Source organism: Felis catus, chromosome D1 (genome assembly GCF_018350175.1).
Source record: "Felis catus isolate Fca126 chromosome D1, F.catus_Fca126_mat1.0, whole genome shotgun sequence".
Classification (NCBI taxonomy): domain Eukaryota; kingdom Metazoa; phylum Chordata; class Mammalia; order Carnivora; family Felidae; genus Felis; species Felis catus.
The window spans coordinates 46,411,357-46,435,507 of NC_058377.1; the positions used below are offsets into that span (position 1 = coordinate 46,411,357).

Below are 24,151 nucleotides of genomic sequence, written 5' to 3' on the forward strand. Positions count from 1 at the left end.
GAAACAAAACAGAAGAACATAGGGGAAGGGAAGGAAAAATAAAATAACATAAAAACAGAGAGGAAGGCAAATCATAAGAGACTCTTAAATACAGAGAACAAACTGAGGGTTGCTGGAAGGGGAGATGGATGAGGGTGGGCTAAATGCATGATAGGCATTAAGGAAGGCACTTGTTGGGATGAGCACTGGGTGTTATATGTAAGAGATGAATCACTAAATTCTACTCCTGAGACATAACTACATTATATGTTAACTAACTTGAATTTAAATTTAAAGAAAAGAAAGGGAGAGCATTGGAGAATAAAAATTTTAAAGAAAAGAAAGAGAAAAATATTAGCAAACTAAATCCATCCATATAGAAGAATTATGCACAATGAAGAAGGGAGATTTATCCCAGGAATGCAAAGTTGTTTTAACATTTAAAAATTGTTCATCTTAGTACATGATATTAATAGAGTGAAGGATAAAAACCACAAGATCATGTCAATGGATGTGGGAAAAGTATTTGAAAAAGTCCAACATCCATTTTTTTATAATTTTTTACTGTTTATTTATTTTTGAGAGAGAGAGAGAGAGAGAGAGAGAGAGAGAGAGAGAGAGAGAGAGTGAGTGTGTGTGTGTGTGTGTGTGTGTGTGTGTGTGTGTGTGTGTGAGTGTGAGCCGGGGAGGGGCAGAGAGAAAGGGAGACACAGAATCCTAAGCAGGCTCCAGAGTCTGAGCTGTCAGCACAGAGCCTGATGCATGGCTCAAACCCATGAACTGTGAGATCATGACCTGAGCTGAAGTTGGATGCTTGACTGACTGAGCCACCTAGGCACCCCTCTAACATCCATTTATGATAAAACTTTCAACAAACTAGAAATAGAAGAGAACCTCCTCAACCTGATGAAGATCCAGCAGTTAACATCATACTTAATGGTGAAAGAATGAATAGTTTCTCTATAAGACCTGGAACAAGTCAAAGATGTTGTCACCACTTCTGGTCAACGTGGAGGGTCTAGCCAGTTAAATAAAGAAGGAAAAAGAAATTAAAGGCATCCAGGTTGGAAATAAAAAGTAGAACTGCCTTTATTCACAGATGACATAATCCAGTATGTAGTAAATACCAAAGAATATAAAGAACCCTTTATGTCACTCTCAATCGTTCTCTCCCTCTCCTAACAAATCAGTTTACAAAGATCATAGGATGCAAGGTCAATATATAAAAATTGCCTGTATTTTTATATATTAGCAATAAGCAATCTAGAATAAAATTAAGAGAATCATTCCAGTCATAATAGCATCAAAAAAAAAAAAACTTAGGAAATTAAGAAGTGCAAGTCGTGTATACTGAAAATTACAAAATACTGCTGATAGAAATTAAAGAAGATCTAAGTAAATGGAAAGATGTTCCATATTCATGGATTTGAAAACAATATTGTCAAGGCTGCAATTCTCTCCAAATTATCTATAAATTCAATATTGTATCTATCAAAATCCTTTCAGGCTTTTTTTAATTGACAGACTAATCCTAAAATGTATATGGAAATGCAAAGGACCTAAAATAGCCAGGGGCGCCTGGGTGGCTCATTCGGTTGAGTGTCCAAGTTTGGCTCAGGTCATGATCTTGCAGTTCGTGAGTTCCAGCCCCATGTTGGGCTGTGTGCTGGCAGGTTGGAGCCTAGAGCCTGCTTCAGATTCCATGTCTCCCTCTCTGCCCATTCCCCACTTGTGCTCCCCCCACCTCAAAAAGAAATAAACACTTAAAATAGCCACACAAAAAAAGTACACTATCCAATTTCAAAACTTCCTATAAAGCTACAGTGATGAAGACTGTGTGGTTATGTAGATCAATAGAAAATAATTGAGAATTCACAACTAAATCCTTATTTGTATGCCAAATTGATTTTCAACAAAGCTACAAAGATAATTCAGTGGGGGAAAGGATAGTCTTTGAATAAATGATGCTGTGACAAATGAATACCCACATGCCACAAAAAAGTAGACATTTACCTCACACCATACACAGAAATTAACCCAAAATAGATCATAGACCTAAATGTAAGAGCTAAAACTATAAAACTTCTGAAGAAAATATAGCAGAAAACTCTCTGTGGCTGAGGAGAGTTCTTAGATACAATTTAAAACATGATTTATAAAAGAAAAATTGATAAATTATAATTCATTTTTTTAAGTTTTGCCTTTGAAACATACAATTAAGAGAGAAAAAAAAGCAACAGACTAAGAGAAAATACTTGCAAATTATATATCTGATAGAAGCATTGGATCCAGAATACATGAAAAATTTTTACAGCTCAATAAGAAGACAAAATGACACAATTGAGAAAGTAGACATCTTTGAATCGACATATTACTACAAAAGATACATGAATGGCTAACACACACATGAAAAGATGCTTAACATTACTGGTCATATGAAAATTAAAACCCCAAAGGAATACCACTTCACACTTACCAAAAACGCTATAATAAAAAAAGATATTAAGTGTTGGTGAAGATTAGAACCTCTTCTAATAAGACTTTGTCTCTTAAGCACTATGAGATTAAGGGAGATTCCCCTCTTTTAAGTCTTCATTCTAACTTCCCAGGCTCTCATACATAGCCCCAGAACTCAGCAAGTATCATTTAGTATAGTGGACACTGTGGCTGCACCACCCAGGTCCCTCTGCAGGTCTGAAACACTCATTCCCCAAGCTGCCACAAGTATTACCAGCTGAAGGTTCACAGCTGTATTCCCCTTCTGGGGATTGCACTTGACTAAAGAAAGGTTATGCCTCATCCTCAGGGACAACCTGCATCCAATGACTCGTTAAAGTCCAAAGATTCAACTCTTTCACCTCTACTGAGGACTATCTTTAAATAGCTATTATAGCTTCAGACCTCCCTGCAAGATTGGCTAAGGCCAGTTTTGCAACTGTATGTATCACCATTCAACAAGTTCTACCACTCCCTCGTTCTTTTGCTCCCTCAAAGGTGTTGAGACGACTCCCCAATAAATCTCCAAATGCAAACCTCAGATTTAGTATATGTTTTCTGAGGACCACAACTTGCAACATGGGTAGAGACCCACCTCATGGACCACACCTGATTCTTAGACCACGTCCAGAGCCTGTAAATGCTACCATTGGGGAAGGGGGGTGGGGGAGGAGATGGCCACTCACCTCAGGAGAGCTCCTCCCTCTCTGGAATTCCTATTCACCTAGTTCTTGTTGCTTTCACAGTTCTCATATGTCTTCAAACATACTACTTTTTAAATTTTTCCATATTTTTCTGGTTGTTGCAGGGTGGGTGGTGGAATGCCACAACCTACCACACCCCATCCAGAAGTAGAAAGCTCTAGACACAGATTCTCAAAACTCCAAATGTATGGATATTGAACTGTAGTCCAAGAAGTTATTTATCTTATTTATATTACTTATATATTGTTAAATTTTCTGAAATTTTTATTGTCAAATGTAATGAAATATTTCATGTACTCTTAAAAATAATATGGATTCTTACTGTTCAATGTAATGCCCCTTATATTGTCATGGGACCAAGCCTGTTAATTGTTTTGTTCAAATCTGTATCCTTACTGATTTTTTTCTACTTGAACTGTTTCTGAAAAATAGTGAAATTTCCCATCACTATCATAAACTTGTCAATTTTCCTTGTAGTTCTCTCCATATTTGCTTTATACATTTTGGACCAATGTTGTTTGATGCATTAAGTTTAGAATTGTTCTGACTTCCTGGTGAAATGAAACTTGAAACTTTAATGATTTTTGTTATCTCTAGTAATGCCTTTGCTTCTACTTTTACTAATATCAACACAGCTCTACCATCTTGCCTCTTTCTTCTGCAATTCATTATTTATTCAGACGGTTAAGCTCTTCTACTGGCTGCCGAATGGTGAACACTGAAATTATTTCTCCTCCAGAACTATATTCCCAGATGGTATGAATATATGGTTAAACTAGCATTAATACATGTCATCATTTTATCAATCACATAATAGAACAAAGTATCCAGGTATCCAAATACGAATTTACTGAGTTCAAAAAGCATATAAAATATTAGATGCTTGATCACTTCATTATCGGAAACTCACTTCTTTTTTGATTGGAAGACAAGAAAAAATATGCCTCAAAGAAAAATAGTTAATAAACAACTTCCAATAGATATGAAGAATTGCAAGATTTCAGAAGTATTATAAATAAGAAATATTTTAGCTACAAAGCATCCCAGCCTTAATTTTTAACTAAATAAAAGACCTATTCTATACATCCTGCACAAGACAAAGGCAACACTTTACTGGAGATATTTCATAGCCTCCTCCCACTCTGTCTTCAGGCCCTCTTCCTCTAAGTTGTACCCCAACTGTAAACATAAAGTAACTGTAAGGCTTTTTTGTCTGAAGACATTACACACATGTGCTTCTGTACAACATATATTTTATATGAACTTTTAACCACACATTTGTGATTTTTCAAAATGGAGGCATTCATAACAGCACAAAATGAGCTTTATAGAAAGACATTAAATAATCCCCATAAGCCTTGGTAAGAATCCAATAAAATCAATTTTTGCTAAAACCTGATGTATATCAGTATGCTTGTAGGGTGGCAAACATGAATAACCACATAGGCCCTATTGGCAATATTTGAAATGACTAAAGGAATAAACCACATATGGTTTCCAGTGCTATTCATAATCTAGGATTTTAATTCTGCATGATACTAAAAATACACAAGTATTGTGCTGGATATTTTGGCACCTAATCTCTCAATTTCTTACATATTATTTCTGGCATGGGAATAGTAGTAAGCCAAACATAGAGGCTGCAATTCTGTCAAGCTTGCTCCTTTTTCAATATTCCTATGGAAGCTTCATTAGACTTGTCATTCATTAAGCCTACATGTTGGCTAATATGTACGATAATTAAGTCCTGTCTCAAGTTCCATTTCCAAGGCAACAGCATCAGGCAGCCAAGTTTTATTGAATGTAACAATTGTTTCTATGACCACTGGAGGCTTTGTAGCACAGCCGCATTTTAGAACAGTATTTCTCCAAATACAGAAGTTGCTTAGTGTTAAAAGCTCCACGCCGCTTTTGTCTTATAAACTGTACTGCATGTTCATTTTTCATTCCACCTTCAATTAGTGCTAGGGCAACAAGCACTGGGGTTCTCCCAAGACCTGCAACACAGTGAACATCAATACAACAACCAGGTTCTTCACGAAATTTAATGTTGACAAGACTTAACCAGTCCTCAACAATCTGGTTAGATGGTGATGAACCAACATCAAAAGGCCAATCCAGCACCTGGATGCCTTCTTTCTCCACAAGAGCAGTGTTGTAGTTGCTTCACATACTCTTACTATTGTAGTAACTCCATATTCCTTAAGTTCTTCTATAAATTTGTCGAAGGTTGCACTGGTTGGACTGTGTGTAATAAGAAATTTCATGTTCCTGTATGTGACTTCCACCAGGGCTGGCCGGTTTATTGGAGCCATGTTAATTTAGTTAAAATATTCAATACGGTTACAAAAAAATGTTTTAAAGTTTTGAATACAGAAATTATGTAAAGCAAACAAAGTATCCTCTAATATATTCCACTGGAAATTCTCAATGATTTAAATATGTAGTAGAGAGTAACAGGAAATGAAATGAACCTAACAGGAAATAATCCCTCAGTTCAGTATACTGAGTCCATGGAAAGGATGTGCACCCAGGTTTACCCCATCCAGGTCAAAATTCTTGTAAAATGCTCTGATGATGTCAACTGTGCACTTCTGTGCCCAGGATAAGGGCTCTTATGGAGGTTTCTTGGTGCAGTAGTATGAATCTCTCCAGTTCACTTGTCTTCATAAAGGTTGTGCTGTGCCTGGCAGTAATCTCTGGGGCCCCTCAGAAACTCCATAAATGTGTGACCAAGAGTACCACAGAAAGGCACCCGTTTACTCATTAAAGACTGTGGCTTAATCATACAACTGTTCCCATGGAAGCGACACAGGGGGCAGCGGTGGCCTTGACTGCAGGGCAGGAAGCTGCAGTGGTTGTCCTGGGGCAGCAGCGACTGGACACCTGGCCCTACTATGCGCCAGCCTCCAAGAAGCCAATCCGCAGGCATTCAGGTGTTCTTGCATTGCAAGAGCTCACTTTCACAGCTGGTGTGACGTGTGCTCCTCTCCACCAATCACAGGAGTGGGGAGGGGCACAAGAAGCTGCCACAAGAAGCTTTGAGCGTGAGGCCTTCCTCACAGCGGACCTCACTACCAGTGCTGGTTGAGGAAGAGAGGCATGGGGGACCCTGAGCTTCCTTCCTCTCCCTAGGAAGGAGGTGGGAGGGACACGGGAGGGTGTGAGGGGATGGGTGGGGGTGGGCGTGAAACAAATCCTGAAAGAAGCTGAAAAGAGACACAGAAGTGGACTATGATGGGCAGGAAAGGGAAGGTACTGGAGGAAGAATCCCATCCATTCCATTGACTTTGACTGATAAACCTTTTATCATTTGTTTCATGTTTTAGCTGGCTTTTGGGAACACATTGCTAGATTTTTTCTTTAATCCAGTCTGACAATATTAGTTTTTTACCTGAAGAAAATTAATTTATGTTGTTGTATTATTTTACATTGTTAATCATTACTATATTTGCTGTTTTTGCTCTCGTTTTGTGCTATTTGACATATTTATCTCTTTTTTATCCTTCTTGATTTCTTTTGGATTAAGGTTTTTCTCTTCTAAATCCATATGCTAATTCCTCTACTGTGTTGGAATGTTGTGATTGTGGTTCAAACTTGTCAGCAATTATTATAGTTTAGACACTCTTCTAAATCTAAATGGCTTTATGTAAATTCAAGTGGTACAACAACCGTATAAATTACATATTCTTTATTTCCATATCTCTGATTTAAAAAACAAATAAAACCTAGGTGCAGAAAAGTTTTTTTCCCCTAAGTTACATAGTAGTAAATGTCAGGGCTGATATTTGAATCCTGAAATTCTGGCTCTAGAGTCTAACTCTCTAATATATATGTGTCCTATCATATATTTTATTTTTATTCTTTTACTACTTAAATAGCTTAGAAGAAGTCAAACATTCAAAATCCTTTCTCATGTCTTGAAGGAATTCAACATGGTATACACACACACACACACACACACACACACACACACACACATACACATACATATATTGGTTTTTTCTTTGGCAGAGAAAGAGTGCACATGCACGTGAGTAGGGGAGGGGTAGAGAGAGAATCCTAAGCAGGCTCCAAGCTGTCAGCTCAGAGCCCAATTCAGGGCTCAATCTCATGAGCCATGAGATCATGACCTGAGCCAAAATCAAGAGTTGGATGCTTAACCTAGTGAGCCACCCAGGTACCCCTCAACAGCTTTAAATATTAATATTGTCAAGCATTTTTTAACCCCACAAATTACAATGTTTACAAAAAGTCTTTGCTTAAATTTGCCCAATATAAGTGATCAGTTTCTACGTTCACTATTCCTTCCTTGCATCTCTACTCTCTCTTATAAGGTTATTTTTTTTATCCAAGAGCATCTTTTATCCAGGAGCATTTCCAAAAGCTTTAATAAGTTTTTTTTTCTAAAATTCTCTTATTTGGGTTTCATTCTTAATAGTTTTGATAGGTATTTAATTTTACATTGACATATATTTTATTAGCCCTTTGAAGACATTCCTTGTTTTCAGATTTACTCTGTAATAGCCATAGAATTCTCTAAAATGTCTAGTGTTTGATGGGGTACTTGGGTGGCTCAGTCAGTTAAGCATCTGACGTTTGATTTCAGCTCAGGTCATCATCTCATAAGATCAAGCCCCACATTGGACTCTGTAGGAAATAAGCTTAGGAATTCCCCAGGCTTACACCAATGGGTTAACAAGGCATAAAGAAGTACAAAACCATAAGATGCTCTCACCCAAGTTTGGGTAAACAAGATTAGCACCCCAGAATAGGGAGGTACAAAGGCTCTGCACCCCCCAGAATAGAGAGGGAGGAGCAAAGGCTCCAGAATAGAGAGGGGCACAAAGGCACCCAATACAAAGGTATATGAGATAAGCAAGTTTAGGCGTTCAGGGTGGAAGTGCCCCCCAATTTAGTACTTTAGCAGAAAGCTGCTTTCACAGAAGACAAAGACCAAGTCAGGCAAACAGATAAATTGGACTATAGACCACTGCACTGCAGGCGAAGCAGCCCAGAATGGAGATGGTTAACAAAAGAAAAGGTGCCTTGTTAACCCTGAGATTATTTCCCCTATCTGTCTTATCCCCTCGGCTAGCTAAGATAAACAGACATGGCACCTCCTATCTGCTGTTATCAACCATCTGCCCATCTGCTCGGCGCCAGGATTTTGTTTTATATTGACCCAAACCCAAACCCCTTATATCTTCAAAACCCCCTTTTCCCTCACATCCGCAAGTTAATGTTCCCAGTTTCTTTGTCTCTTTGTACATGCCCATCACGTTTGTAATCCTTCTGATCTTAATAAACAGGGCAAGGACCCTTATTCGGGGCTCTTGTCTTCTCCTGGACATTAGCCATCTCTTGTTTTTCATCCTCTATCCTGCTCTTTTGCTGGCCCAAAGAGAACTTTAGAGTTAGAGTCTTACAACAGGGATTCTAAGCTGACAGCGCAGAGCCTGCTTGGGATTCTCTCTCTCTCTCTCTCTCTCTCTGTCCCTCCACCATTCATGCTCTGTCTCTCAAAACTAAACATTTAAAAATAAACAAATAAATAAATATCTACTTTTTGAGCATAACCATGATACCAAAAACAGACAGTACAAAAAAGAAAACTATAGGCCAATATCCCTGATGAACATATATGTAAAAATCTTCAACAAAGTAATTAGCAAACCACATTCAATAATACATTAAAAAGCTCGTTCACTATGATAAAGTAGAATTTATTCAGGGGATGCAAGAATGGTTCAATACTTGCAAATCAATCAACACAATACACTACATTAATAAAGATAAAGGATAAAAATCATATGATCATCTCAATATATGCAGAAAGAGCACTTGTCAAAATTCAACATCTGTTCATGATAAAAACTCTTAAGGTGGATTTAGAGGGAATATACTCAACATAATAAAGACCATTTATGGCAAATCCACAGGTAACATCATCCTTAATGCTGAAAAATGGAGAACTTTTCCTTTAAGATCAGGAATAAGACAAGAATGTCCACTCTCACCACTTTTATTCAACATAGTACTGGAAGTCTTAGCCACAGTAATAAGACAAGAAAAAGAAAGAAAAGATATCCAGACTAGTAAGGAAGAAGTTAATCTGTCACTTTTTGCTGATGACATAATATCATACATGGAAAATCCTGAAGATTCCACCAAAATCTGTTAGAATAAGTGAACTTAGTAAAGTTGTAGGATACAAAATTAACACAGAAATCTGTTGCATTTCTATATACCAATAAAAGAATAGCAGAAAGTGAAATTCAGAAAACAATTCTATTTAAAATTGCACCAAATAGAAGGAAATACCTGGGAATAAATTTGACCAAAGAGGCAAAAAATCTATACTCTGAAAACCCTAAGACACTGAAAAAGAAAACTGAAGATGATACAAACAAATGGAAAGATATTCCATACTCGTGGATTGGAAGAACAAACATTGTTAAAATATCCATACTACTGAAAGCAATTACATTCAATGTAATTCTTATCAATATCAACAGCATTTTTCACTAAACCAGAACAAATACTAAAATTTGTATGGAACAACAGAAGACCACAAATAGCCAAAGCAATCTTGAGAAAGAACAAAAAAACTATGGATATCAAAATCCCACATTTCAAGGTATACTACAGACCCGTTATAATCAAAATAGACACCTATATCAATGGAACAAAACAGAGTCCAGAAATAACACCACACATATATGGTCATGTAATTTATGACAAAAGAGGCAAGAACACACAATGGGGAAAAGATAGTCTCTTCAATAAATGGTGCTGGGAAAACTGGACTGCTACATGCAAAACAATGAAACTAGACCACTTTCTTACACTTTACACAAATATTAACTCAAAATAGATTAAATGCCTAAATGTGAGGCCTGAAACCTATAAGTACTAGAAGAAAACATAGGTAAGTAGTCTCTTTGACATCAATCTTAGAAACATGTTTCTATATATGTCTTCTTAAGCAAGGGAAACAAAAGCAGAAATAAACTATTGGGAGAATACAGAAATAAAATGCTTTTGGGTGCCTGGGTTGCTCAGTTGGTTAAGCATCTAACTCTTGATTTCGGTTGAAGTAATGATCACACATTTCATGAGATCAAGCCCCACATCAGGCTCTATTCTGATAGTACGGGGCCTGCTTGGGATGTTCTCTCTCTCTCTCTCTCTCTCAAAATAAATAAACATTTTTTTAAAAAAAGCTTTTGCACAGTGAAGAAAACCATCAACAGAATTAAAAGACAACCTACTGAATGGGAGAAGATATTTGCAAATGATATATCCTATAAGGAGTTAATATCCAAAATATATATTAAAAAAAAAACTTCTACAACACACACACACACATACACACACACACACACAACACACACACACCAAATAATCCAATTTTAAAATGGGCAGAGGACCTGAAAAGGTGTTTTTCAAAAAAAGACATACAGAGGGCCAACAGACACCTGAAAGCATGCTCAAATCACTAATCATCAGGGAAATGCAAATCAAACCCACAATGAGATATCACCTTACACCTGTCAGAATGGCTAGTATCAAAAAGACAAAAAATAACAAGTCTGGCAAGAATGTGGAGGAAAATAAACCCTTGAACACTGTTGGTGGGGATGTAAACTGGTGCAGCCACTATGGAAAACATTATGGACATTCCTCAAAAAATTAAAAATAAGAATATCATATGATCCAATAATTCTTCCTTTGGGTATTTATCCAAAGAAAATGCAAACACTAATTCAAAAACATATATGTGGTCCTATGCTTATTGCAGCATTATGTACAATAGCCAAGATATGGAAGCAATCTAAGTGTCCAATGATAGATGAATGGATAAAGAAGAAGTGGTATATATATGCGATGGAATATTACTCAGCCATAAAAAAGAATGAGATCTTGCCATTTGTAACAACATGGATGAACCTAGAGGGTATTATACTAAGTGAAATAAGTCAGACGGAGAAAGACAACTACCATGTAATTTCACTTATGTGTGGAATCTAAAAAACAAAACAAAGAAAGACTTAAATACAAAGAACAAACCAGTGGTTGCTAGAGAGGATATGGGAAAGGAATGGGTAAAACAAATAAAGGGGATTAAGAGGTACAAACTTCCAGTTACAGAATAAATTAAGTCATGAAGATGCAAAGTATAGCATAGGGAATATAGTCAATAATATCATAATAACATTGTATGGTAACAGATAGTGCCAACACTGTTTTGTGAGTCATGTATAGAAATGTTGAATCAATATGTTGTACATCTGAAGCTAATATAACAATGTATGCAACAATATAACAATATATGTTAATTAAACTCAAAAATTTTAAAAGCAGAAACAGACCCATAAATACAGAGAACGAACTGGTGGTTTTCAGAGGGGAAGGGAGTGGGGGCATGGGCAAAATGGGTGAAGGGGATTGAGAGGTAGAGACTCCCATTCATTCCAATTATCGAATGAGTACGTCATGGGGATGAAATGTTCAGCAGAGGGAATATAGTGAATGGTATTGTAATAGCATTGTATACTGACAGATGGTAGCTACAATTTGTGGTGAACTATATAACATACAGTTGTCAAATCACTATGTTGTACACCTGAAACCAATATAGCATTGTGTGTCAACCAAACTTCAAGAAAAATAAAATGTCTAGGATTTGTTTCCTGGCCTATGCATGGCCTACAATAATAAAGCTCAATTTCTTCCTTCTTTCCTCTTCCTTCCCTCTTCTCTCTTTTCTTCCTTTTTCCTTTCTTAATTTCTTCTATAATAACTCAGTTCACTAGATGGAGTGGAGCAAGGCAGTTGTCTGTACAGGGGTTCAGAGGATACTAGAGTCTGGGGTTGGGGGAGTAGGGCTTTCAAGCAACAGTAGGGGTGGTAGTAGCAGCCTCATACAAAGCCCAAGCAGAGTGGAGAGGACATATACGTAAGTATTTATCCAATAATAATACATTGGGGATAATGGGGATCAGTTCTCACTGTCAGATAGGAGTTACAAATACAGAAAGGGAGAAAAGTAGAAATAACTCTAGGATTTTGAATTGAATTGGTTGTATCTGTGTGAACTCTTAACACAGAGGAAAGAGTTATGGTGATACAGATGTGTGTGTGTGTGTGTGTGTGTGTGTGTGTGTGTGTGTGTGTGAGAATTCCCCAGCTTCATCCACAGAGAGCAAAGACAGCCTGAAACAATGACATCCCACTAGCAATGAGAACAACTAGCACTCATATCATGGTTTCTTAATACCATTCTCCATTAAAAGGAACCAAGTCTCCTTAAAGAAATGGCTGGTTTCAGAGCTAAGGCAGGAAAAATACAAGAGTTGCCTGGAACATACCTTGTTATGACAGCAAGAAAGTTTTCAAAGAATGATAGGAATATGCCAAAAGGACAGAGAAAACAAACCAAGGGAGTTTAAAGAGACCTAAAGAGACCTAAATGTTACGCGGACGGGATCACAACTAAATGTAATGTGGATGGGATCTTGGAAGAGAAAAAGGATGTTAGGGTTAAACCAGTGCAATGTGAGTAAAGTATGAAGTTTAGTTCATGGTAAAGTACCAATGTTGGTTCCTTAGTTATGACTAAAGTATCATAGAAATAGAAGATGTTAACAAAGGGAGAACTAGGTTAGGAATATGCAAGGAACTCTATAGAACCATTCTAAGATCTGTAAAAGCATAGAAGCCAGTTTTAAGGGCTCCCATTGGTCATGATTTTATCAATGCACTGAATAAAATAGATACCCTTAAGTCTATGCTAATACACTAAATAGAAGCAAACACTTTGCCTTAGAGTAGAATGCCAACTAATAATGTAACAGGAATGGTAGAATTTAAAAAGCCCTGTATTTAGCAATCATTATCATAATTATTCATTTAGCAAAAAAAATATCAATAGATGCTAGAACTAGTGGGTGAAAGTTGATAAGGAATGGGATATTTATTTACATTCCAAATTACCTACCACAAAAAAACCAATTTGTTAAAAAAGAGAGTGCTAAACTTGGCAGGCATCCCTTAATCAAATGAACAAAATTAACATGACTAGTAATGGAACAAATTGAATTGTGTACCACCTGATAGGAGGATTGCAAGGAACATAGCATCCCACCTGTGATATTTCTGACAAAAAATATGTTAATGGAATTTTATGATGAGGAAAAATCTGACAAATCCAAATGGAAGGACTGAAATCAAGGGTGTCAGCCATGGAAGTCAAGTAAATGCTGAAGACTGTTCCAGGTTGAAGGATATTAAAGAGATAATGGCAACTAAATGTAACACATTATTATAGATTTGGATCCTTTTGCTTAGAAGGACATCATTGGGACAACTGGAAAAATCTGAATTGAGTCTTTTAATTGTATAGTAACAATGAATCAATATTAATTTTCTGATTTTGGCGATTATATTGTGGTTTTATGGGAGAATATCCTTATTCATAAGGTATCATATCCTAAAGTATTCAGAATTGATAAGGCATATGTCAGCAACTTGCTTGCTTTTAGTTCTGGCTGGGGGTAAGGAGGACAGGAGGATATATATTTTTTAATTTTTTAATGTTTATTTATTTTTGAGAGAGAGAGAGAGAGAGTGCAAGCAGGGGAGGGGAAGAGAGAGAGGGAGACACAAAATCTGAAACACGTTCCAGGCTATGACCTGTTAGCACACAGCCAGACATGGGGCTCAAACTCACAAACTGTGAGATCATGACCTGAGCTAAAATCAGACACGTAACCAATTGAGCCACCCAGGCACCCCAGGATATTTTTTAACATTCTTGAATCTTCTCTGCAAGTTTGAAATAATTCCACATAAAAAAAAATCTTAAGTATTATTTTAAAAGACTCAGATCACAGATCCTTGCTGCTTAGAATCTTGCTCTTTGTGTTTGCCTCTGGGGACTTATTTTATAGGTTTACATTTTTTTTTATTAATTTTTTTTTTCAACGTTTTTATTTATTTTTGGGACAGAGAGAGACAGAGCATGAACGGGGAGGGGCAGAGAGAGAGGGAGACACAGAATCGGAAACAGGCTCCAGGCTCCGAGCCATCAGCCCAGAGCCTGACGCGGGGCTCGAACTCACGGACCGCGAGATCGTGACCTGGCTGAAGTCGGACGCTTAACCGACTGTGCCACCCAGGCGCCCCTAGGTTTACATTTTTAAAAGGTTTTTAAAATATTTTTGCTAGCATTGTCATTTATTTTGTAGCTCCCTCCCCCCAAAATTTCAGGTTATGGCAGACTGGCAGTGTCCCCTGTGTTCCATTTTCCCCATATTTAGTACTAGCATTCCCTTACTTTTTCACTAGACATCACCACCAAGTTAGAGACTTCATTTCCCAAGTTCCCTTACAGCACAGTGGGGCCATGTGATTAAATTCTGGTCAATGGACCATGGACAGAAATAATGGTGCCACTTCCAATTTATACTCCTTTAAAAAATGCACACTTGTTCCCCTGCCCCTTTATTCCTACTTGCTAATTGGGAAATGTTAAGAAATGGAGCAGTTGCCTTGACCCAGTGGAGGAAACCACAGGAGAACCTAGTAGAGCCACCTACTATCTTAAGACTACTTATCTCTAGACTGTTCCTTGAGAGAAAAATACACTTCTGTCTTGGTTAAGCCACTGTTATTTGATCTCTGCTAAAGCACTATCCTAACAAAATTTAAGTACAACCTGACTTGGTGGAAAGGCAAAAGAAGGAAGAATAAAGACTCAAAATCACAATAAAACACCTTTGATGCTGGCCAAGATAGAGTAAGCTCACCACAGGATTTCTCTCTGATCCTAACTGAAGAGAATACAAATATCAACTATCTGAAGACACTGAAAAGTAAGCAATAGCAGAGAGATTGTGTAAGGAAGTCAAAACTTGAAGAATGACTGGCATAGTGATGAATTTACTGGTGAATTTATTCCTCCTCTTGCTTTGACCTAAGGGCAAATCTTTCTATCCAGAGAACCAGGAAAAAGGTCCCTTGTGAGCTGGACAATATGAAGAGAATGCTCTTTGTTCCTTTTTTTGAGCCTCCCTGGCGTGCCCCAAGGCCAGCAGCAGTCATGAAGCTGTGCAGGGGTGGCAGCAGCAGCAGTAGTGGTGGTGACATTGTAAACACCTAAGACCCGGAGAGACCCTGTCCTCGTGGCCAGAGAAACCAGGAAAACAGACCCCTGTGGTCAGAAGAATGGGAATAATATCTGTTATTTTATTCTGTCTTGTCCCTCTCTGCTTTGCTCCAAGTTCAGCCCATTCATGTGGAACTTTGAGACATCACAACGAGCCAAAACTCTGGAAAAAAAAAAATCATGGCTTTATAGCTAGAGGACTGGGAATAGGGGACTAAAGAATGAGGGAGAAATTCTAGTAAGAGAGCTGGAGAAAGTAATCTAATTCTTTGTATGAGTCAATACAAATCTCAAGTTTACTCCCCAATTGCACATGTGAAAACACAACCTTTGAGAATTGAATTGACATCATAGCTATTATCTACAGAAAGAAAGAACTTATATTCTTGGGGCACCTGGGGGGTTCAGTCAGTTAAATGTCCAACTCTTGATTTCGACTCAGGTCATGATCTCACAGTTTATGAGATCAAGCTCTTCATTGGGCTCTGTGGTGACAGCATAGAGCCTGCTTGGAGACTCTCTCTCCCTCTTTCTGCCCCTCCCCTGCTCATGCTTGCTCTCTTTCTCAAAATAAATAAACTTAAAAACATTTTTTTAATGTTTATTTATTTTGACAGAGAGAGAGAGAGACAGAGCATGAGCAGGGGAGGGGCAGAGAGAGAAGGAGACACAGAATCGAAGCTGGCTCCAGGCTCTGAGCTGTCACTACAGAGCCCCACGTGGGTCTCAAACTCACAGACCAGGAGACCATGACCTGAGCCAAAGTCAGATGCTCAACCAACTGAGCCACCCAGGCGCCCCTAAATAAATTAACTTAAAAACAAAAAAGGAACTTGTATTCTGAACATCAAGATCTAGCTTGCTTTAAAAAAAAAATCAACATTTTCCAGATGATTTTAACAGGACCCAGAGTTTCACAATATTCAAAATGCCCAAGGGAGAGGGGCCAACATGGCGCAGAAGTAAGGGGATCCGTACTTCCCATGTCTCTCAAAGAAGGGCTGAAGCCAAAGGACTTTGAACCCCAAGAGTCTGGGAGGAAAAGAGACTGAGTCTACCAGGGAGAAACTGGGACAACCTGATGGGCTATAGGTGGGTGAATGCGAAGTAGGGGAGATAAAATGGGAAGTATAGGCACAGAGGGGAGGGATCCACTTCTGTGCAGAGACAAAGAAGAGAAAGCGTGGCTGGGGAAGCATAGGACTGTATCTGGACTAGAGAAAAAACCTCAGACCGGAACGGAGAGAGATCCCATCTCTAACTCCAGGTTAGAGGATCTCTAACTGCAGATCCCATCTTCTGACTGGGGCTGGCTGCCCTGTTGGGTGCATCCAGGGAGGAGGGGAGCCACCTTCGGTTCGGTGGTAGATCAGGGGCACAGTCTGAAGCAGCAGAAACAGGTCCCCTCCCCTGAAGTGCTGCAGCACAGGGCAAAACCAGCCAGGACCGCATATCGGGAGGTGCTTCCCCAGTACTGGGGAGCATGAAGTGGGAGTTTAATTCCCAGCCACGCACCGGGGCAAAGGAGTTGGCTGACCAAGACAGATAGCCTCCTCTGCATCCACGGCACAGTGAGGATGGCTCCAAAGGAGTGATTTGGGACACCTGGTTGTGGAGGAAAGAGTGGGGTGTCGCATTTTTCTTGCCGCCACCACCAAGGCAGGGCCTTAGGGATTGGTAAGCAAGGCCCACAGTGGAGGCTGGACCAGCCTACACCCCACTGCACTGGGTAACTGCATAATCTACTGGAGCAGGATAGACACTATGGACCCAGACGCCCCCCCCCCCCCAGACCAGTGCTGCTTCATTTCCTGGATTAATTCTAGGACAATTCTTGCTATATAGATATATTCTCCCTTCCATTTCTCTTTCCTATCTCTTCCCTCCTGTAGGCTGGTTACTCTGGTTATTGGTTTGTTTAAACAGACATATTTAATCCATTCTCTTGATACATGTTCTACACCTCCTTCTTTACATTCCTTTCTCTCTCTGGAATAATCAAGCCATATAGTTTCACTGTCTGGGCAACTTTATCTTCATTTCCTTTTCCCCTTTCTCTCTCTCTCTGGATTAAGCCTTTTAGTGTCTCTGCCTGGTCAATGTTTATTTTTTCTTTTTCCCACCCCTGTCATTTCTCTGTTTATATGTGCTCTTCCATCAGCACCGCCTCCACCCTGTTCTTTACTTGTAGCTGGTGTTTCTGGGTTTTTTTGCTTTTGGATTGTTTTTAGTTTTTCTTTTTTTGTTTGTTTGTTTGTTTTATTTGTTTGTGTGTTGGCATGTTTTTATTCCTATTTGTCTGTCTGCTTCTTTTCCTTTCCAGGGCTACTTCAAGGAACAAATCAAAGCAAACCTGGTGGAGTGTCCAAAAAATTACTATGAGTAGGGAAATAAAATAACCAAAGTCACAACAACAGAGAGCAAGTAAAACTCTCCAAAAAACACCTCCTGAAGGGCCAGGCCCTGGACAGTGTATTTTTTAATTTTTTTAAATGTTTTTATTTTTGAGACAGAGAGAGACAGAGCATGAGCAGAGGAGGGGCAGAGAGAGAGGGAGACACAGAATCCGAAGGAGGCTCCAGGCTCTGAGCTGTCAGCACAGAGCCTGACACAGGGCTCGAACTCACAGACCATGAGATCATAACCTGAGCCAAAGTCGGAAGCTCAACCGACTGAGCCACCCAGGCACCTTGACCCCTGTTTAATATAGCAGTGCTCGCAGGTGCAGAGCACATAACAAGCTTTTAAAACTCATAAGGGACAGAAAACTAGCCAAAATGGTGAAACAGCAGAATTCTCCTAATAGAATTCCAGGAAAAAGTCACAACCAAAGAATTGATAAAAACAGATATAAGCAACATAAATGAACAAGAATTTAGCATAATAGTCATAAAATTAATTACTTGGCTTGAAAAAAGCATAGAAGACAGCAGAGAATCTACTGCTACAGAGATCAAGGGACTAGAAAATAGTCGTGATGAATTAAAAAAATGCTATAAATGAGGTGCAAAATAAAATGGAGGTGGCCATAGTGCAGATGGGAGAGGCAGAGGGAAGAATAGGTGAATTAGAAGATAAAATTATGGAAAAAGAGGAAGTTGAGAAAAAGAGATTTAAAAAATCCAAGATCATGAGGGGAGAATTAGAGAACTAAGTGATTCAATCAAATGGAACAATATCCATATCACAGGAATTCCAGAAGAAGAAAAGAGAGAGAAAGCGGCTGAAGGTGTACTTGAACTAATCACGGCTGAGAACTTCCCTGATCTGGAAAACAGGCATTGAAATCCAAGAGGCACAGAGAACTCCCTTCAGACATAACTTGAATCAATCTTCTGCATGAGATATCATAGTGAAACTGGCAAACTACAAGGATAAAAAGAGTTCTGAAAGCAGCTAGGGATAAACGGGCCTTAACATGCAAAGGTAGACACATAAGGGTAGTAGCACACCTATCTAATGAAACTTGGCAGGCCAGAAAGGAATGGCAGGAAATCTTCAATGTGATTAATAGGAAAGATATGCAGCCAAGAATCCTTTATCCAGCAAGTCTGTCATTCAGAATAGAAGGAGAGATAAAGCTTTTCCCAAACAAAAACTGAAGGAATTCATCACCACTAAACCAGGCTTACAAGAGATCCTAAGGGGGACTCTGTGAATGAAATGTTGCAAGGACCACAAAGTACCAGAGGCATCACTACAAGCATGAGACCTGCAGACATCACAATGACTCTAAACCCAGATTTTTCAATAACACTGAATGTAAATGGACTAAATGCTCCAATTAAAAGACATAGAGTATCAGAATGCATAAAAAAAAAGACCCATCTATTTTCTGTCTATAGGAGACTCATTTTAGACCTGAGGACACCTTCAGATTGAAAGTGAGGGGACAGTGAACTATCTATCATGCTACTGGAAGTCAAAAGAAAGCTGAGGTAGCCATACTTATATCAAACAAACTAGACTTTAAAGGTTGTAACAAGAGATGAAGAAAGGCATTATATAATAATTACAGGGTCTATCCATCAGGAAGAACTAACAATTATAAATGTCTATGCACTGAATTCAGATGCACTCAAACATATAAAACAATTAATCAAAAACATAAACAATTTTATTGATAAGAATGTGTTAGATGCAGGGGACTTTAATACTCCACTTACAACAATAGACAGATCATCTAGACAGAGAATCAGTAATGAAACAATGGCCCTCAACAATACATTGGACCAGATGGACTTGACAGATATATTTAGAACTCTACATCCCAAAGCAGCAGAATATACTTTCTTCTTGAGTGCACATGGAACATTCTTCAAGATAGATCACATACTGGGCCACAAAACAACCCTCAATAAACACAAAAGAATTGAGATCATACCATGCACACTTTCAGATCACAATGCTATGAAACTTGAAATCAACCACAGGAAAAAATCTGGAAAACCTCGAAAAGCATGGAGGTCAAAGAACATCCTACTAAAGAATGAATGGGTCAACCAGGCAATTAGAGAAGAAATTTAAAAATATGTGGAAACAAATGAAAATGAAAATACAACAATCCAAACCCTTTGGAATGCAGAAAAGACAGTCCTAAGAGGAAAATACATTGCAATCCAGGCATATCTCAAGAAACAAGAAAAATCCCAAATATAAAATCTAACAGCACACCTAAAGGAACCAGAAGCAGAACAGCAAAGAAACCCCAAACCCAGCCAAAGAGGAGAAATAATAAAGATCAGAGCAAAAATAAACAATATAAAATCCAAAAATAAATAAATAAATAAAATTTTGATAAACCTCTAGCCAGGCTTCTCAAAAAGACAGAGGACCCAAATTGATAAAATCATGAATACAAATGGATTTACTACAGTCAATCCCTCAGAAATACAAGCAATCATTAGGGAATACTATGAAAAATTATATGCCAACAAACTGAACAACCTGGAAGAAATGGACAAATTCCTAAATACCCACAAACTTCCAAAACTCAAATGGGAAGAAATATAAAATTTGAACAGACCCATAACTAGTGAAGAAATTGAATCAGTTATCAAAAATCTCCCAGCAAATGAGTCCTGGACCAGATGGCTTCCCTGGGGAATTCTACCAGACCTTTAAAGCAGAGTTAATACCTATTATTCTCAAGCTGTTCTAAAAAATAGAAATGGAAGGAAAACATCTGGACTCATTCTATGAAGCCAGCATTACTTTGATTCCCAAACCAGACAGAGACCCAGCAAAAAAAGAGAACTACAGACCAATATCCCTGATGAATATGGATGCAAAAACTCTCAACAAGATACTAGCAAATAGAATTCAACAGCATATATATAAAAAGAATTATTCACCATGATCAAGTGGGAGTCATTCCTGGGATGCAGGGCTGGTTCAATATTCACAAATCAATCAATGTGATGCATCACATTCATAAAAAAAAAAAAAGAACCATATGATCATGTCAATAGATGCAGAAAAAGCATATGACAAAATACAGTATCCTTTCTTAATAAAAACCCTCAAGAAAGTCAGGACAGAAGGAACATACTTAAACATCATAAAAGCCATTTATGAAAAGCCCACAGCTAATATCATCCTCAGTGGGGAAAAACTGAGAGCTTTCCCCCTGAGATCAGGAACATGACAGGGATGTCCACTCTCCAGCTATTGTTTAACAGTGTTGGAAATCGTAGCATCGGCAATCAGACAATTAAAATGAAATAAAAGACATCCAAATTGGCAAAGATGAAGTCAAACTTTCACTTTTTGCAGATGACATGATACTATACATGGAAAACCCAACAGACTCCACCAAAAGTCTGCTAGAACTGACACATGAAATCAGCAAAGTTTCAGGGTACAAAATCAATGTACAGAAATCGGTTGCATTTTTATACACCAATAATGAATCAGCAGAAAGAGAAATAAAGAAACTGGTCCCATTCACAATTGCACCAAGAGCCATAAAATAGCTAGGAATAAACCTAACCAAAGATGTAAAAGATCTATATGCTGAAAACTATAGAAAGCTTCTGAAAGAAATTGAAGAAGACAAAAAAAAATGGAAAAACATCCCATGCTCATGGATTGGAAGAATAAATATTGTTAAAATGTCAATACTACCCAAAGCAATCTACACATTCAATGCAATCCCAATCAAAATTGCACCAGCATTCTTCTCCAAGCTAGAACAAACAATCCTAAAATTTGTATGGAACCTCAAAAGATCCTGAATAGCCAGAGTAGTATTGAAAAAGAAAACCAAAGCGTGAGGCATCACAATCCCAGACTTTACCTCTACTACAAAACTATAATCATCAAGACAGCATGGTATTGGCACAAAAACAGACACATAGACCAATAGAATAGAGAACCCAGAATTGGACCCACAAATGTATGGCCAACTAATCTTTGACAAAGCAGGAAAGAGTATCCAATGGAAAAGACTGTCTCTTTAGCAAATGGTGCTGGGAGAACTGGACAGCAACATGCAGAATAATGAAACTAGGCCACTTTCTTACGACATACACAAAAATGAAATCAAAATGGATAAAGGACCTGAATGTGAGACAGATAATGTGTGAAGATAAAAAGCTTCTGCACTGCAATGGAAACAATCAACAAAACTAAAAGGCAACTGACTGAATGGGAAAAGATATTTGCAAATGACATATAGGATAAAGGGCTAGTAACCAAAACCTATAAAGAACTCATCAAACTCAACACCTGAAAACCAAATAATCCAGTGAAGAAATGGGCAGAAGACATGAGTAGACACTTTTCTAAAGGAGACATCCAGATGGCCAACAGACACATGAAAAGATGCTCAACATCACTCCTCATCAGGGAAATACAAATCAAAACTGCAATGAGATACCACCTCATGCCAGTCAGAGTGGCTAAATTGAACAAATCAGGAGACTACAGATGCTGGCGAGGATGTGGAGAAACAGGAAGCCTCTTGCACTGTTGGTGGGAATGCAAACTGGTGCAGCCACTCTGGAAAGCAGTGTGGAGTTTCCTCAAAAAATTAAAAATAGAACTACCATATGACCCAGCAATAGCACTGCTAGGAATTTACCCAAGGGATACAGGAGTTATGATGCATAGGGGAACATGTACCCCAATGTTTATAGCAAGGCTTTCAACAATTGCCAAATTATGGAAAGAGCCTAAATGTCCATCAACTGATGAATGGATACAGAAGATGTGGTTTATATATACAATGGAATACTAGTTGGCAATGAGAAAGAATGAAATATGGCCATTTTCAGCAACATGGATGGAACTGGAGGGTATGATCCTTAGTGAAATAAGTCAGTCAGAGAAAGACAGATACCATATGTTTTCACTCATGTGGATCTTGAGAAACTTAACAGAAGACCATGGTGGAGGGAAAGGAGAAAAAGAAAAAGTTACAGAGAGGGAGGGAAGCAAACCATAAGAGACTCTTAGATACTGAGAACAAGCTGAGGGTTGATGGGGGGTGGGGGAAAGGGTAAAGTGGGTGATGGGCATTGAGGAGGGCACTTGTTGGGATGAGCACTGGGTATTGTATGGAGACCAGTTTGAAAATAAATTATATTTTTAAAAATGTCCAAGATACAATACAAAACTATTCAACATACCAAGAAAATGTAACTTATTTTCAAGGAAAAAGACAACAAATGCCAACCCAAGATCACCTCAATATTGAAATCCTCAGATAAAGTCCTTAAAGCAGATATTATAACCATAATCCATGAGGTAAAAGTAAAGATCATGAAATAAATGAAAAGATAGAAGTTCTCAGGAGAAACAGAAAATATTTTTTAAAAAAGGAAATTTTAGAATTGAAAAAAATACAATGCAAAATTCACTGTGGATTCAACAACACAACATAGATGATGAAGAAGAGAATCTGTGAATTTGAAGATAAATTAACAGAAATTATCCCATCTGAAAAATAAAGGAAAAAAATGGTAAAAATAATAATTAATAAAGCCTTCAAGACCTGTGGGGATATATCAAAGGTTTAAAATACATTTCATTGGACTCCCAAAGGAGAGGAGATAGGTACAGAACAAAAATGTGAATAATGGATAAACCCTTCCCAAATTTGTTAAAAGACAAACATTTAAAGATTTTTTTTTTAATTTTTTTTTTCAACGTTTATTTATTTTTGGGACAGAGAGAGACAGAGCATGAATGGGGGAGGGGCAGAGAGAGAGGGAGACACAGAATCGGAAACAGGCTCCAGGCTCTGGGCCATCAGCCCAGAGCCTGACGCGGGGCTCGAACTCACGGACTGCGAGATCGTGACCTGGCTGAAGTCGGACGCTTAACCGACTGCGCCACCCAGGCGCCCCAGGATTTGAGAAATTCAGTAAACGAAGCATAATAAACCCAAACACACCAAAGATATATTATAATAAAATTCTAAAAATCAAAAATAAAGAAAAAATCTTGAAAGCAGCCAGATAAAGACACATTACATAAAGGGAGAACAATGATTCAGAAGGCTGAATTTTTCATCAGAAATCATGGAACCAGAAACAATAGAATGAAGTCCATTCAATATGCTATTTCCAGCAAAAATGCCCTTCAGGTACAATGGCAAAATAAAGACACTCTAGGATGAATGAAAACAAAATATACACTGTTATACACTGAATTGTTACCCCTCCAAATTCATGTGTTCAAGTCCTAACATCCAGTGCTTCAAAATGTGACTAGACATAGGATCTTTAAAGAGGTTAAGTTAAATTAAGTTAAAATGAGGACAGTAGAGTGGGCCCTAATCCAGTAGAACTGATGT

General features: G+C 38.1%; 1 pseudogene; it reads right to left on the minus strand.

Annotated features, from left to right (window-relative positions):
- Positions 1-4,527: 4,527 nt before the first annotated feature.
- On the minus strand, positions 4,528-5,870 carry LOC109491935 (annotated as a pseudogene).
- Between the last annotated feature and the right edge of the window lie 18,281 nt (positions 5,871-24,151).